The 14,634-nt window shown below is 38.4% G+C and overlaps 1 protein-coding gene across 6 annotated transcripts in view; it reads left to right on the top strand.

The window, feature by feature from the left end:
• DLG2 (discs large MAGUK scaffold protein 2) overlaps nucleotides 1–14,634 on the top strand; it is a 1,693,368-nt gene that overhangs the window by 13,610 nt on the left and 1,665,124 nt on the right. The gene's annotated exons all lie outside the window — the stretch shown is intronic.

Below are 14,634 nucleotides of genomic sequence, written 5' to 3'. Positions count from 1 at the left end.
GTTAGTTTGAGCTATAGCTTTTAGTATCTCACATTGATTAGACACCCATTAAACATGACAAAATCAATAGCTTAGTGCATAAGCCTCATTAAGTGTAGATTTCCCACTGTGATCTCCTTTCACCACTAAAGAAAAGATTATTTAATTTTGAAGCCACAAGCCAAGTTCTTCATAGTATGACCTTAAATATTGTACTTTTCCAGATTATATTTCAGAAGATCTTAATGGATCTCTTCCCATATGGTCTAGTATCACATGGCAGCTTCATTGATGTTAATGGATTTGAAACCTAGAAACTTCTGATTGGGTTAGTTGACCAGGCCTCAAAATTACCTTATTTTACTTTTAAAAGTTGCCAAGCATCTAATTCATTTTTTTCAAGTCAGTAAGAACAGACTAAAATAAATTTTTAAAAAAGCTAAGTGGGAAATTGTATTTCCGTATGTAATCTAGGAAAGGAAATAGTCTCTTAAACATGCTGTACTTTCCCTGAGGTATTACACTCAGTGTTACTTTTCTTGAGTGGATACTGTCAGGTCTGACTTACGTGTGTTTCATTTATCCCCAAATCATAATAATTGCAGGTACTATGAACATAATGAGTACTTTAAAAATAAGTTATGAAAAGTTAGTTATTAATTACAACCCCAAACTGTAATCTGTTGCATTGAACAATTTATTAAACAATTAAATCAACACTGAAATCTAAGTTTCCTCAGTTTGGAAAACATGATCTAATAAAGAAAACATGTCATGTGCTTTATATTCTTTTAACAAAGTATTAATGACCACAGGTACAAATGAAAAAATATTATTCTGCTTTAAATGCTGTATTAGACATAAATGTCATTAGTTCAATATTTTGATTTATCATATAAATTATACAACTCAATAGGACAAACACCCATGTGAGAATTCATGAATTTTCTGAATTATATTCATGAATATTTCTAGGGTGGCACACATATCATCTTTATAGGACAGATATACTTACAACGAAGTCATATTATGATGGTGGTAAATAGTGCATGGTTGATTTAAAAGCTCCGTATGAATGAGGAGACTTCCTGGCCAGCTTCAGATCCCAAATCCCGTCCACCTCACCTACCACCACCATTGGTGCTCTTTTTTTTTTTTTCCAAGTGGCCCTGCACTTGGGATGTCCTTGCCCCACTTTCCTGGGACTCTTTGATAGGAAACTTGCCAACAACTTGGAAATTTTAATTCTATTTTAGTTCACCTCCCATCTTTTTCTTCTCTAGCAATGAGTTTACCTTCTAGCTGCTCTGGCTGAGATACTTTCTTCAAGTCTTGCTTTACAGCAGCTCTGTGTGAGACTGGAACTCCTAACTATCCTGATCTGTCCTGGGCTCCACCTCACCTACAGCGCATCTCAGTATCACCCTTGTCAAAATTTTCACTGGCAGGGAAACATAAATACTTCCCCTGGTTCTCTTTCCTTCCTGTGTTGGCATGAAAGGCACTTACTGTCCCCTTGGACCCACTTCCTCTATTACACACACCGTAGAAGTAAACTCCTCTTCATGTCTCTGCTGCACGTTCCTAAGAATGGATGTTAGAAGATTAATGAGAGGAGAGATTATGACAAATCAAAACAAAGCACTGTATAATGGCATATAAAAGGATCTATTAGACATATCAGAGAAGTGTTTTTAGCTTTTCTGCATATAAAAAAGAAATGACTGTGACACATTTCATAATAATCTAACCCCCCTGATAAAATAATCCTACCCTAGATCTCACCCATAAGACTCAGGTTGCTTACTGTCTTAATTACTTTAGTCTGGTCAGACTGGTTTGCCCTCAGGTTTGAGGTAAAATCTTTTAGGCCAAGAAATAATCAGAGCAACCGAAAACAGAGTTTCTGCCACAGGGATCCCAAGGTCTTTTCAGATGTTCAGAAAACTCACTTTCAAAGAAGATTGAGTCATCTCTTTTATTTGACTGTTTCTGTCCAGTTTCAGTTTCCACTCTTTTGTCACAGATGTCACTACTGAGAATGAGAAGTAACATTACTTAGTGTGAAAAGTAGAACTCTAGAGCAAGACTTGGACTTAAGTTGTAGTTCTGACAATTACTAGCTTAGGATTTACTAAACTGTTTAACCTGATCTCCATGAACCTTTATTTCCTCATCTGTGAAAAGGATGCATTATCTGTGCGAGAGTGATGTGGTAAAGTGTAGAAAGTACCTAGCACAATTCCTGGCATATGGAAAGAATTCAACATAGGACAATTTATTGAGTAGCGCACAATTTATATCTTTAACCTATTCCTCTGTTTGGTTGAGGTCACTGAGGAAAATTAAGATAATCTCAATAATACTGATTAAACACTATTTACTTGTTAATATAATACATTTTATAGAGTGGGCATTTCTTTTTTTTTTTTTTAAGATTTTATTTATTTATTTGAGAGAGAGAATGAGAGTGAGCACAAAAGAGAGAGCGCCAGTAGGAGGAGAGCCAGAGGGAGAGGGAGAAACAAACTCCCCGCTGAGCAGGGAGCCGGATGCAGACTCCATTCCAGGACCCTGAGACCATGACCTGAGCCGAAGGCAGACACTTAACTGACTGAGCGATTCAGGTGCCACAGAGTTGGCATTTCTTAAATATGTTTTGAATAATTGTAAGACAATATTCCCAATAATTTTGATAACTAAAATATAAGGAAGATAATGTTAGACTATGTTAAGGCAGAGACATTCTGTTAGGTGATTGGCCAATAGGACAACAGTTTTAGATAGCAAGCAGAATATTCTGGGTTAAATTTAATAAAGTGCAAGCAGTAAGTCGAATTTTTCTTTTGTTGTGTAGGGATTCTTAAGTATGATATGTAATAACATAGTGAATTGATACAAGAACAGAAGAAATAGGCAACTATGTAAAATCAAAGTAAATCTGCACTTTGTGACTTTGTGCACCACGAGGCATCTGGGTATCAGTGTCCTTGCCTGTAAAATGAGTGTATTTTATTGCATCTTTGAGGTTCTTCCTTTTCTATCTCTAACCAATATTATTCTAAACTATATTATCTCTGAAAATAAAATTATTTATGTACACTAAGTATCTTAAAAAGTAGTAGTGGGTAAAACATAAAATGATACCATTTCCCATGTCCATTAACCAGACTTATAGACATTAAAAAAAGTTTAAAGAAATCTACAAAGACAACTATAATACATTAGGTTGCTGCTGTAATTTGTAATAAAGGCATGATGGTACTATTAATTTTTAATATGTTTAATGGTATTAACAGGTTACTGTGCATAATAAAATTCAAAGAGCAGAATGAAAAGTGGACTAGGCAGTATAAAAGATGCTTTACTGATGTTGTTAATACTATGTCTCCTCTGTAAGTTAGATATCACTCTTTGGCTCCATCAACCCACTATCTTTTACGCTAAAATTGCTCAGAATTTCTGAAAGAAAATAGAAGTTGTCGCTGGGCATTTAGAAGATATTTTTTTATCAAGACTACTAAGTATCATATGACTTATTATGACCGGAATAGAAAAAAATGGCATATTATATTCTTAGAAATGAATTTATCATAGAAATATTTATAACTATAGTTTTGGGGGGGTAAAATAATTTTTATTTTCCACCAGACCTTTACGTAGAGAAAAGGAAACAAGTCACCAAGGCAACAAATGATTTGCCTGAGTGGCCCTGTCTTCATAGACAAAGCTGTTTATTCATGCAGGTGTGTACTTCTGTCTGCTCTTATGGTGGAAGCAGCACACCCATTCATTCATTCATTTTATTTATTTAACAAGTATTTATTTATTGAGTGCCTAGTATATACCTGACATATTGGTAGGCATAGGAATGTAATTAACAGTCTTTTCTCATGGAACTTTCAGTCTAATGAAGAAAGCAGCCATTTATAGGGAGGGTATGTGCTATGGTGAGTACTGTGAATTGTGTAAGACTGATGAATCACAGACCTGTACCCCTTAAACAAATAATACATTATATGTTAATTAAAAAAATAAAAAAAATTAAAAAATGAACAAAGAAAAAAAGATTAAAAAAAGAAAATAACAGTGATGTGTAATAACGGGGTGAATATAGAATGCTATGGCAATGAGCAAAGGGATATCTAAAGATTCTGGTGGACTTAGATGCAGGGTAGGCAAGGGCTTAGTATCAGGAAAGAGTTTTCTGGGGAAGTGACAATTAAGCTGATATGTACAAGGGAGGACACAATGGAGATGGGAAAAGTGTTTTAAGCAAAGTCCTAGATGTGATAGATGATAGATAGATAGATAGATAGATAGATCGATCGATCGATTGATAGATGATAGATAGATGATAGATACACAGATAATGAAGAGAGGGAAGAGAGAGACAAAAGAGAAGAGGTAGAAAAGAGAGAATGGTACATTCAAGGAAAGGAAAGGCAGTGTACCTGGGATCTAAGGGGTTCAAAGTGAGTAGCAAGATACAAAGCATGCAGAGATAGGTAGGGACCCAGTTATAAGTATCAAGAAGTTGAGATGTTGTCTTAAAGGAAATAGGATTTTCCTTTTATCATTAATAATGATCCCAAGCCCTAGTTTGCTCTTTCACCCAGTTTGTTTCCCTAATTTAAGCTTTCTCATTCTATTTTCTACTATATCTGCCTTTGCCCATCCTTATACTTATTCAGTAAAAATAGTGGTTTTACCTTTCACTAGCTGAATGACCTTCTCTAAACTGTATTTTTCTCTTCCATAAATTTGTACCTTTATCACAGTCTTGTTTTGAGGGTTCAGTGAGGTGATAAATATAAAATGCTTAACATATTACCCTTAGGGGGTGGGTGTGCTTTTTTATTGGGGTCCACAGTCTCCCTATCCTCCTATAGTTCCTTCATGCTCTTCTCATATTTATTCTGCCAGTGACACTGGTTTTGATACCTGTCATCCCAACCAAGTGGGATTCCTATGCCTACCGATATGTCAGGTATATACTCTATACAGTGACAGGGCCACTAGAGGCTAGAGGGCCACTGGAGCAAGGGACTTAATGGACCAGGGAAAAATCTGCTCAGTGGCAGAGAGAGGCAGAAATACAGCTAAAAGTAGGGAAAATTTAATACAATCTGGCCTTTTTGTGTAGGAAAGTAGGAGAAATAGCCAGTGTGAAGAGATTCCATGACTCTATTAGTAACCTGGGATTAACCATTTTAATAACGTAAAACACTTTGGCATATTTATTCCACTAATATAATAGCTTAACTTTCCTTTATTAAGTATTCCATATATCTTCCAGAATGATCCATCTAATACCTAAGTCCAATGGTATAGCCCTGCTATAGCACCCTACTGAACTCAAGATGAGTAGTTGTCCAAATTCTTTCCTTAGTATATAATTCTATTTTGACCTAGCCCCTGAATTCCTCTCCTGTCTTATCTTCCATCATTTTGCCTTGTGTTTTATATTCCAAGAATCTTAAAAATGCATGGACCAGAACATACTTATGTCTATGCTACCTTCTATGGCCTTCCTTAAACTAATTAACACATTGGTCTTGCTGGCTTCCCTCTGTTCTTTGAAGGTATCAGCCATGTTCCTGTTTTGGAGACTACCACTCAACTCCTCTGTCTAGATGGCTCTGTCCATCTATCTATCTTACCTATCTTCCAGGTCTAACTATGCATGCCACTCCCTTTCCTCAAATCCCCAGTTAGATTGTATACTCATGGTGTTATCTCATATTATTCCATATTTCTGCCTGTTACAATTCATAATTCTACACTGATTTATATGATTATTTTCTCAGTGTCTCCTTCTTGACTAGCCAGAGGTCCATGAGGAAAGAGATATCTATTTTTCTCATTTTTGTATATGTAATGTCTGGGACACTTCCTAGCACACTGAAGGAACTTGATGAATTTAATTAACTCATTCAGTTTCAGACCAACCCAGTAAAGTAAAATCCCCCATACCTTAAAGATTTGGCATACTCACACAGCTGAGCAGCTTCATAGTGGGGATTTGAAACCAGGTCTTTGTGATTCTAATATCCATACTTCTGTCCACTGTCATTATCCCCTTGTTGAATCACTTCACGTTATTATTTAGTTAAAACATACTTTTTTTTTATTATTATGTTATATTAATCACCATATATTACATCATTAGTTTTTTTTAAAATTTTTATTGTTATGTTAATCACCATACATTACATCATTAGTTTTTGATGTAGTGTTCCATGATTCATTGTTTGTTCATAACACTCAGTGCTCCATGCAGAAGGTGCCCTCTTTAATACCCATCACCAAGCTAACCCATCCTCCCACCCCACTCCCCTCTAGAACCCTCAGTTTGTTTTTCAGAGTCCATCAACTCTCATGGTTGGTCTCCCCCTCCGATTTCCCCCCCTCATTCTTCCCCTCCTGCTATCTTCTTCTTCTTTTTTTTTTTTCTTAACATATATTGCATTATTTGTTTCAGAGGTACAGATCTGTGATTCAATAGTCTTGCACAATTCACAGTGCTCACCATAGCACATACCCTCCCCAATGTCTATCACCCAGCCACCCCATCCTTCCCACCCCACCCCCCATTCCAGCAAACCTCAGTTTGTTTCCTGAGATTAAGAATTCCTCATATCAGTGAGGTCATATGATACATGTCTTTCTCTGATTGACTTATTTCGCTCAGCATAACACTCTCCAGTTCTATTCACGTCGTTGCAAATGGCAAGATTTTATTCAGTTTGATGGCTGCATAATATTCCATTGTATATATATACCACTTCTTCTTTATCCATTCATCTGTCGATGGACATCTTGGCTCTTTCCACAGTTTGGCTATTGTGGACATTGCTGCTATAAACATCGGGGTGCACGTACCCCTTCGGATCCCTACATTTGTATCTTTGGGGTAAATACCCAGTAGTGCAATTGCTGGATCATATGGTAGCTCTATTTTCAACTTTTTGAGGAACCTCCATACTGTTTTCCAGAGTGGCTGCACCAGCTTGCATTCCCACCAACAGTGTAGGAGGGTTCCCCTTTCTCCACATCATCACCAACATCTGTTGTTTCTTGACTTGTTAATTTTAGCCATTCTGACTGGTGTGAGGTGGTATCTGATTGAGGTTTTCATTTGGATTTCCCTGATGCTGAGCGATGTTGAGCACTTTTTCATGTGTCTGTTGGCCAATTGGATGTCTTCTTTGGAAAAATGTCTGTTCATGTCTTCTGCCCATTTCTTGATTGGATCATTTGTTCTTTGGGTGTTGAGTTTGATGAGTTCTTTATAGATTTTGGATACTAGCCCTTTATCTGATATGTCATTTGCAAATATCTTCTCCCATTCTGTCGCTTGTCTTTTGGTTTTGTTGACTGTTTCTTTTGCTGTGCAAAAGCTTTTATCTTGATGAAGTCCCAATAGTTCATTTTTGCCCTTGCTTCCCTTGCCTTTGGCGATGTTTCTAGGAAGACGTTGCTGCGGCTGAGGTCGAAGAGGTTGCTGCCTCTGTTCTCCTTTAGGATTTTGATGGACTCCTGTCTCACATTTAGGTCTTTCAACCATTTTGAGTCTATTGTTGTGTGTGGTGTAAGGAAATGGCCCAGTTTCATTCTTCTGCATGTGGCTGTCCAATTTTCCCAACACCATTTGTTGAAGAGACTGTCTTTTTGCCATTGGATATTCTTTCCTGCTTTGTCAAAGATGAGTTGACCATAGAGTTGAGGGTCCATTTCTGGGCTCTCTATTCTGTTCCATTGATCTATGTGTCTGTTTTTGTGCCAGTACCATACTGTCTTGATGATGACAGCTTTGTACTAGAGCTGGAAGTCCGGAATTGTGATGCCCCCAGCTTTGCTTTTCTTTTTCAACATTCCTCTGTGTATTCGGGGTCTTTTCTGGTTCCATACAAATTTTACGATTATTTGTTCCACTTCTTTGAAAAAAGTGGATGGTATTTTGATGGGGATTGCATTGAATGTGTAGATTGCTCTAGGTAGCATTGACATCTTCACAATATTTGTTCTTCCAATCCATGAGCATGGAACGTTTTTCCATTTCTTTGTGTCTTCCTCAATTTCTTTCATGAGTATTTTATAGTTTTCTGAGTACAGATCCTTTGCCTCTTTGGTTAGATTTATTCCTAGGTATCTTATGGTTTTGGGTACAATTGTAAATGGGATCAACTCCTTAATTTCTCTTTCTTCTGTCTTGTTGTTGGTGTATAGGAATGCCACTGATTTCTGTGCATTCATTTTCTATCCTGCCACTTTAGTGAATTCCTGTATGAGTTCTAGCAGTTTTGGGGTGGAGTCTTTTGGGTTTTCCACATAAAGTATCATATCATCTGCAAAGAGTGAGAGTTTGACTTCTTCTTTGCCGATTTGGATGCCTTTTATTTCTTTTTGTTGTCTGATTGCTGTGGCTAGGACTTCTAATACTATGCTGAATAGCAGTGGTGATAGTGGACATCCCTGCCGCGTTCCTGACCTTAGGGGGAAAGCTCTCCGTTTTTCCCCATTGAGAATGATATTGGCTGTGGGTTTTTCATAGATGGCTTTTATGATATTGAGGTATGTATCCTCTATCCCTATCCTCTGAAGAGTTTTGATCAAGAAAGGATGCTGTACTTTGTCAAATGCTTTTTCTGCATCTATTGAGAGGATCATATGATTCTTGTTCTTTCTTTTGTTAATGTATTGTATCACGTTGACTGATTTGTGGATATTGAACCAACCTTGCAGCCCAGGGATAAATCCCACTTGGTCGTGGTGAATAATCCTTTTAATATACGGTTGGATCCTATTGGCTAGAATTTTGGTGAGAATTTTTGCATCCATGTTCATCAAGGATATTGGTCTGTCATTCTCCTTTTTGAGGGGCTCTTTGTCTGGTTTTGGGATCAAGGTAATGGTGGCCTCATAAAACGAGTTTGGAAGTTTTCTTTCCATTTCTATTTTTTGGAACAGTTTCAGAAGGATAGGTATCAATTCTTCTTTAAATGTTTGGTAGAATTCCCCTGGGAAGCCATCTGGCCCTGGGCTTTTGTGTTTTGGGAGATTTTTGATGACTGCTTCAACTTCCTTAGTGGTTATAGGTCTGTTCAGGTTTTCTATTTCTTCCTGGTTCAGTTTTGTTAGTTGATACATCTCTAGGAATGCATCCATTTCTTCCAGGTTATCTAATTTGCTGGCATAGAGTTGCTCATAATATGTTCTTATAATTGTTTGTATTTCTTTGGTGTTGATTGTGATCTCTCCTCTTTCATTCATGATTTTATTTCTTTGGGTCATTTCTCTTCTCTTTTTGATAAGTCTGGTCAGGGGTTTATCAATCTTGTTAATTCTTTCAAAGAACCAGCTCCTAGTTTCATTGATCTGTTCTACTGTTCTTTTGCTTTCTATTTCATTGATTTCTGCTCTGATCCTATTATTTCTCTTCTCCTGCTGGGTTTAGGCTTTATTTGCTGTTTTTTCTCTAGCTCCTTTAGGTGTATGGTTAGGTTGTGTATTTGAGACCTTTCTTGTTTCTTGAGAAAGGCTTGTATTGCTATATGCTTTCCTCTTAGGACTGCCTTTGCTGCATCCCAAAGATTTTGAACAGTTGTGTTTTCATTTTCATTGGTTTCCATGAATTTTTTAAATTCTTCTTTAATTTCCTGTTGACCCATTCATTCTTTAGTAGGATGCTCTTTAGCCTCCATGTATTTGAGTTCTTTCCGACTTTCCTCTTGTGATTGAATTCTAGTTTCAAAGCATTGTGGTCCAAAAATATGCAGGGAATGATCCCAATCTTTTGGTACTGGTTGAGACCTGATTGGTGACCTAGCTTGTGATCTATCTTGGAGAATGTTCCATGGGCACTAGAGAAGAATGTGTATTCCGTTGCTTTGGGATGGAATGTTCTGAATATGTCTGTGAAGTCCATCTGGTCCAGTGTGTCCTTTAAAGTCTTTATTTCCTTGTTGATCTTTTGCTTAGATGATCTGTCCATTTCAGTGAGGGTGGTGTTAAAGTCTCCCACTATTATTGTATTGTTGTCAATGTGTTTCTTTGCTTTTGTTTTTAATTGCTTTATATAATTGGCTGCTCCCATGTTAGGAGCATAGATATTTACAATTGTTAGATCTTCTTGTTGGATAGACCCTTTAAGTAGGATATAGTGTCCTTCCTCATCTCTTATTACAGTCTTTGGTTTAAAATCTAATTTGTCTGATATAAGGATTGCCACCCCAGCTTTCTTTTGGTGTCCATTAGCATGGTAAATAGTTTTCCACCCCCTCACTTTCAATCTGGGGGTGTCTTTGGGTCTAAAATGAGTCTCTTGCAGACAGCATATTGATGGGTCTTGTTTTTTAATCCAATCTGATAGCCTGTATCTTTTGATTGGGGCATTTAGCCAATTTACATTCAGGGTAACTATTGAAAGATATGAATTTAGTGCCATTGTATTGCCTGTAAGGTGACTGTTACTGTATATTGTTTGTGTTCCTTTCTGGTGTATGTTGCTTTTAGGCTCACTCTTTGCTTAGAGGATCCCTTTCAATATTTCTTGTAGGGCTGGTTTCATGTTTGCAAATTCCTTTAGTTTTTGTTTGTCCTGGAAGCTTTTTTTCTCTCCTTCTATTTTCAATGACAGCCTAGCTGGATATAGTATTCTTGGCTGCATATTTTTCTCATTTAGTTGTCTAAATATATCATGCCAGTCCTTTCTGGCTTTCCAGGTCTCTGTGGATAGGTCTGTTTCCACAGAGACCTGTGGATAGATCTGTTTCCACAGAGACCTGTGGATAGATAGGTCTAATGTTTCTACCTTTCTAGGTTACATATCTCTTCCCCAAGCTGCTTTCAGAATTTTCTCTTTGTCTCTGAGACTTGTAAGTTTTACTATTAGCTGTCGGGGTGTTGACCTATTTTTATTGATTTTGAGAGTGTTTCTCTGTGCCTCCTGGATTTTGATGCCTTTTTCCTTCCCCAAATTAGGGAGTTCTCTGCTATAATTTGCTCCAATATACCTTCTGCCCCCCTCACTCTCTCTTCTTCTTCTGGGATCCCAATTATTCTAATGTTGTTTCATCTTATGGTATTGCTTATCTCTCGAATTCTGCCCTCATGATCCAGTAGTAGTTTATCTCTCTTTTTCTCAGCTTCTTTATTTTCCATCATTTGGTTTTCTATATCACTGATTCTCTCTTCTGCCTCATTTATCCTAGCAGTTAGCGCCCCCATTTTTGATTGCACCTCATTAATAGCCTTTTTGATTTTGACTTGGTTAGATCTTAGTTCTTTTATTTCTCCAGAAAGGATTTCTCTAAAAACTTCCATGCTTTTTTCAAGCCCAGCTAGTATCTTTAAAGTCATGATTCTGAACTCTAGATCCGACATCGTACTAATGTCCGTATTGAGTGGGTCCCTGGCAGTCAGTACTACCTCTTGTTCTTTTTTTTGAGGTGATTTTTTCCATCTTGTCATTTTGTCCAGAGGCGAATAGATGAATGAGAGAACAAAATGCTAACAGGGTAACAACGTCCCCAGAAAATATACTCTAAACAAATCAGAAAAGACCTGAAGCTGGGGGAAAAGAAAGGGAAAGAAAGAAAAAAGAAAAAGGAAAAAAAAAAAAAAAAGAAAAAGAAAAAGAAAAAGATAAAAGGAAACAAAATCAGAACAAAACAAAAAAAAACAGAATATGATCAAATATGATCAGGCTGGTGCATAGATCAGTGCCACACACTAGATTTTGGGTGTATTTTGGTCTGTTAGAAATAGGTGCTTCCCAAAATTTTAAAGAAAGAAAAACTTATATATGTACAAAAATAAGGGTTGATATGATGAAGGGATGGAATATGAATGTAAAGATGAAAATTATACAAAATTTTATAAGAGGAATTCATAAGAAGTTGTTTGAAAATAGAAAGAAGAGGATTTAAAAAAAAAAGTGGAGAATGTGATCAGGGAGGAGACTAGAACAAAACGATACACTAGAGATTTAAGGTATATTTTGATCTGTTAGAAGAAACTGTATCTCAAAATTTTAAAGAGAGAACAACTTATATATATGCATGCTAAAAATAAGGGTAAGTACTATGAAGGGATAGAATATGACTCTAAAAATGAAAAATAAAAACGTTTTTTAAAAAAGGGATTGATAAGATGTTGGTTGAAAAAGGGAAAAAAAAATTAAAAAAAAAAAGACAGTTAAAAAAAATTAACTTTGAAAGACTAAAGAATCATGGTAAAAAAGCCATGGATTCTATGTGCAGTATTCCCCTAGCTCTGGAGTTCTGCCATTCTCATTGACTGGTAAACTTGGTCTTGGCTGGCTGTTCTTGCTGATCTTCTGGGGGAGGGGCCTGTTGCCGTGGTTCCCAAATGTCTTTGCTGGAGGCGGAATTGCCCCGCCCTTGCTGGTCCCGGCTAAGTAATCTGCTCGGGTTTGCTCTCGGGAGCTTTTGTTCCCTGCAAGCTTTCCGTACAGCTTTGGAGGATGAGAGTGAAAATGGCGGCCTCCCAATCTCCGCCCCGGAGGAGCCGAGAACTCGGGGCCCCACTCCTCAGTTTCCCCCAGAGAAAAGCAGTCACTCCCGTCTCCCCGGTATCCGGCCGCACTCCGTGCTTACCCGGCCTGTTGCCGAGCATTTCTATCTCTGGCACCTGACCCCGTGTGGAGTCTCCAAACCCAGCAGATCCCTGTGGTGCGCTCCTGCGCTGTGCCTCCCAGGGGAGGAAGGGGAGTCTCCCTGGATCTGCCGCTTGTTGGGTCCTTGCTGGAGGAGCAGTGGCCCGACTGTGCCGCGGATCACAGTTTATGGCAACCCTGAGCTGAGAGCCTGCGCCTCGGCTCCGTGTCTGCAGCCGGCTTCTCCGCTCTGATAACTGGGAGCTCTGCCGCACTCAGGCACCCCCCGTCTTTCTGTGACCCCGAGGGTCCTGAGACCACACTGTCCCATGAAGGTTCTACCCCCCGCTTAGCCGTGGGAGCAACGTCCCTCAGCGGAGCTGACTTCTAAAAGTTCCGATTCTGTGCTCTGCTGCTCTATCACTTGTCAGAAGCAGCCGACGGAGGCTCCCTCCCCCACTGTCTATCCTCCCAAATATCGCCTCGGATTCACTTCTCCCCACATCCTACGTTCCAGAAAGTGGTCACTTTTCTGTTCAGAGAGTCGTTGCTATTCTTTTCTTTGATGTCCTGTTGAGTTTGTAGGTATTCAGAATGGTTTGATCCCTATCCAGCTGAATTCCTGGGACCAGATGAAATCCAGGTCTCCTACCCCTCCACCATCTTGCTCCGAAAAAAACCATCATTAGTTTTTGATGTAGTGTTCCATGATTCATTATTTGCATATAACACCCCGTGCTCCATGCAGAACGTGCCCTCTTTAATACTCATCACTAGGCTAACCCATCCTCCCACCCCCCTCCCCTCTAGAACCTTCAGTTTGTTTTTCAGAGTCCATCGTCTCTCATGGTTCATCTCCCCCTCCTATTTCCCCCCCTTCATTCTTCCCCTCCTGCTATCTTCTTCTTCTTCTTTTTTTTTTAACATATAATGTATTATTTGTTTCAGAGGTACAGATCTGTGATTCAACAGTCTTGCACAATTCACAGTACTCACCATAGTACATACCCTCCTCCATGTCTATCACCCAGCCACCCCATCCCTCCCAACCCCACCACTCCAGCAACTTTGTTTGTTTCCTGAGATTAAGAATTCCTCATATCAGTGAGGTCATATGATACATGTCTTTCTCTGATTGAACTTATTTCGCTCAGCATAACACTCTCCAGTTCCATTCACGTTGTTGCAAATGGCAAGATTTCATTGCTTTTGATGGCTGCATAATATTCCATTGTATATATATACCACTTCTTCTTTATCCATTCATCTGTCTATGGACATCTCTTTCCACAGTGTGGCTATTGTGGACATTGCTACTATAAACATCGGGGTGCCCATACCCCCTCGGATTACTACATTTGTATCTTTGGGGTAAATACCCAGTAGTGCAATTGCTGGATTGTAGGGTAGCTCTATTTTCAACTTTTTGAGGAACCTCCATACTGTTTTCCAGAGTGGCTGCACCAGCTTGCATTCCCACCAACAGTGTAGGAGGGTTCCCCTTTCTCCGCATCCCTGCCAACATCTGTCATTTCCTGACTTGTTAATTTTAGCCATTCTGACTGGTGTGAGGTGATATCTCATTGAGGTTTTGATTTGGATTTCCCTGATGCCGAGCGATGTTGAGCACTTTTTCATGTGTCTGTTGGCCATTTGATACATACTCTTGATACTATATTTTGGATTTTGTTCCTTCTCTACCTAAACACCTAATTAAATAAAAATAATGCATTCATATAATGGTTAATTTAAAATTACTCAGAATTACTTATAGTATGTAGTGTTTTGGATACATATCCTTGGCCTATGAAAGTAAACTTATAGAATGAAATAAAATTTTATTTTATGAATCACACCAGCCATTTTGTTATACATCTGTAGTAAATGGTCTTCTCTGCCAAACCTGATTGCCAGGGTATTATTCACAATATCAGTCCTCTTTTGACACTTTGAGGAAAGCCACATGTGCTGTGAAGAACTAGGAGTCTGAGAGCATTGTCCTTTGGAAGACCTTTAGATAAATCTTATTTTAT

Source organism: Phoca vitulina, unplaced genomic scaffold (assembly GCF_004348235.1).
Source record: "Phoca vitulina isolate PV1807 unplaced genomic scaffold, GSC_HSeal_1.0 scaffold74, whole genome shotgun sequence".
NCBI classification, from domain to species: domain Eukaryota; kingdom Metazoa; phylum Chordata; class Mammalia; order Carnivora; family Phocidae; genus Phoca; species Phoca vitulina.
This window is presented reverse-complemented; position numbering and strand designations above follow the sequence as displayed.